This window comes from Aphidius gifuensis, linkage group LG4 (genome assembly GCF_014905175.1).
Source record: "Aphidius gifuensis isolate YNYX2018 linkage group LG4, ASM1490517v1, whole genome shotgun sequence".
Classification (NCBI taxonomy): Eukaryota; Metazoa; Arthropoda; class Insecta; order Hymenoptera; family Braconidae; genus Aphidius; species Aphidius gifuensis.
The window spans coordinates 12,990,648-12,993,739 of NC_057791.1; the positions used below are offsets into that span (position 1 = coordinate 12,990,648).

Here is a 3,092-nt window from a genome sequence, read left to right on the forward strand (position 1 = left end):
TTTGACAACAATAAATGGTCTGCCTTGTTCGTTGTACTCCAACTAAAAAAATAATAAACAAAATTGAACAATGAATGGAACATTACTTATAAAAATATAATAATAGCTGTCGTTGTTGTTGTTACCTTTATTTATATTTTTAACATCATAAACACGTTTTGTTGTTGTATCTACACCACTTGTTAATTTAGTAGTATCAATGAGTACTGTAAATAATTTTGACATATTCATTAATTCAAAGCTATAATTTTTCATGCTTTCAGTTAGTATTCTCGTTGAAATTGAATCAATGTAAATTTTATTGTTATAATATCAAATAAATAAATAAATCTGTACTTACATTTATATATTTTTTTTAAATAAACACTATCAAATTTATAATCCAATTATTTATATATTATTATAAACAATTAATTTAAGTCGTTTTAATACCACGTAAGCTTAAACCATGATCAGCTGTGATCAGCTGTGATGCCTGTGATCAGCCATGATGTCCGAAAAAAAAATAAAAACACACACCTTCAAGGCGAGTTTTGCAACCAAAATTTATTCGTTTAATGAAAACCCACCCCACTCGCCACTTGACATTTGTTTACATTTTTTATATTTTTTATGGTAATGTATTTTCATTTAATTTAATAATAAATAAATTAGTTAATTTATTAGTTGTTTGGTTTTATAGGGACATATAGGATGCCCAAATAAATATAACATTTATCATGCTCAGCCATCAAAAAAGTATTTAAAAATTCAAGCAAAATTATTGCAAAATTATCTATTGCCTGAAACATGGAAAGCAGTTTATGATCCTGGATTGTAAGTCATTATTTTATTATTTATTTTCAATCAATTGTCTGTTGAATAATTTATTGTATAAATTACTTACTATATTAATTTTTTAATTAACAAATATAAAATTATCTATTGCCTGAAACATGGAAAGCAGTTTATGATCCTGGATTGTAAGTCATTATTTTATTATTTATTTTCAATCAATTGTCTGTTGAATAATTTATTGTATAAATTACTTACTATATTAATTTTTTAATTAACAAATATACAATTAGGGTTTTATATTAAAATAATATTTATTTTCTATATAAAATGTCAGTGGAACACTCAGAGTATCGTTTGGGTGCTGATCTAAAAATTAATTATTCAATTAAAGTACAATATTGTGGTAATTGTACTCTTCCAATTGAGGCAATAATTTCATTTTGTTTATGTCAATAAAAAATCAATGAGAAATTTTTATTTTTTTAGTACTATGAATAATATCCAGGATATGCAAAATGTAAACAATGGCTAGGACGTAATTTACCAACTGAATTTGAAAAAGTTAAACTTGGTGAAGATGGTTATGAAACTGGTGCTGGTGAAGATAAAAAAAAAAAAGTCAAAAACGTGATGGTAAAGATATGCTTAAAGCTGAAAAAAAAGGAGATTTACTAAAACTTGTAACAGTATCAAGAACACCAAGAGGAAAAAAAAAATCAGTAACTGTTCATGCTGGTCTCAGTACATTTGGTAAATATAATATATTAAAAAATTTATCTTCATTAGCAAGCTAAAAGCTTAAACACTTAATTAATTAATTTATTTATTTTTAGATATTTTTTAGATATTGATTTAAAACTTGCAGCTACATTTTTTGGTAATAATTTGCACGTAGTTCAAGTGTAACTGGTAGATGAAATAGTCATTTAAGGTGATATCAAGGATAATTTATTTGATGTCATTCCTGGCAAATGGCCTCGGGTATTAATTAGCTTTTATTAGAAGTATTACTTTACTTTACTTGTTTATTTGTTAATTCAAATATGAAAATTGTGTTTTTCTTTTTTTGTTACAGATTAATAAAGATTCCATTGATGATCTTGGTGATCAAAAAAGATAATAAATTGATTTTTAATAACTAATTAATATTCAAAATAAATAAAAAAGTTAATTATGAAATTTATTTTACTTATTTGTTCAATGTTTTACACTTTGTTTTGCGTGAATGAATAAATTACAATGTATGCAGGTAAAATGGTATTTTTTTTTCAAAGTTATTTTTTGGTTGATGATTCTTCAGGTAATTGAGTTTCATCTAATGTATTTTTAATAACATTAAGAAGATTATTTACCCTCTTGACAAACGATCTTCTGAATCTTCAACAATCTGTTGATGAAAAAAAAAAGAAAAAAAAGTATATTTTAATTAAAATTTTTTTGTACATGTTGTAGTAATTTTATTTAAAATATAGATTATTATTGCTATTATTTTTTATATTCACTTTATTGTTTTATGTAAAAAACAAAAAACAATAAACACCAACTTCACTTATATCAAAAAATAAATTAATATTTAACAAATAAATCATAATAAATTGAAGGATTATTTATTTATTCAATAAATTATTGTGCAGTTATTATAATTGTTTTATTGTTAAAATAGAATTGTGATCGTTTTATGGTTTTAAATTAATTTGTTTATTTTCTTTTCAAAATAATATTTTAATAATGGAAATTCCAATTTGTAATTTGATAGAATTAAATGGTCAACTACCAGGTAGTAAAATATTTATTTGTGATAATAAAAAATATCATCGTGATACACGAGGTGGACATACTTTTCGATGTGCTCGACGAAAACTTGAATCTTGCTCTGCCCAATTGTCCATTATTAATGATAAATTATTCTTAATTAATTCACATACATGTGCAACAAACAAAAATATTTTAATTGAAGATAATAAAATTAGAGAAGAAGTTAAATTTTTTGCAAAGAAAACCTATCAGTCACCTGGACAGATTTACAGCAACACTGTGATGGATCGGTGAGCTCAAATATATCATAATCTTTTGATTTCAATTTAATTCTTTATTCTTTTTAAACCTTTTAAAATTGTTTTATTTAAATTCAATAATGATGGTGTTGGTGATGGTGATGATGATGATGATGATTTATTTATCCAGATTGGCTAATTCTGAAGTACAAGAAACAAGTGTAAATAAAAATGTAGTGAGAAATATTACAAGTCGTGAAAGGCTGAAAGCTTGGTCACCAGTACCACATACATATGATGCATTTGATAATAAAATATTAG

General features: G+C 24.0%; 1 pseudogene; it reads left to right on the forward strand.

Annotated features, from left to right (window-relative positions):
• The first annotated feature begins 1,104 nt into the window (after positions 1–1,104).
• LOC122855109 lies at positions 1,105–1,897 on the forward strand (annotated as a pseudogene).
• Positions 1,898–3,092: the final 1,195 nt, after the last annotated feature.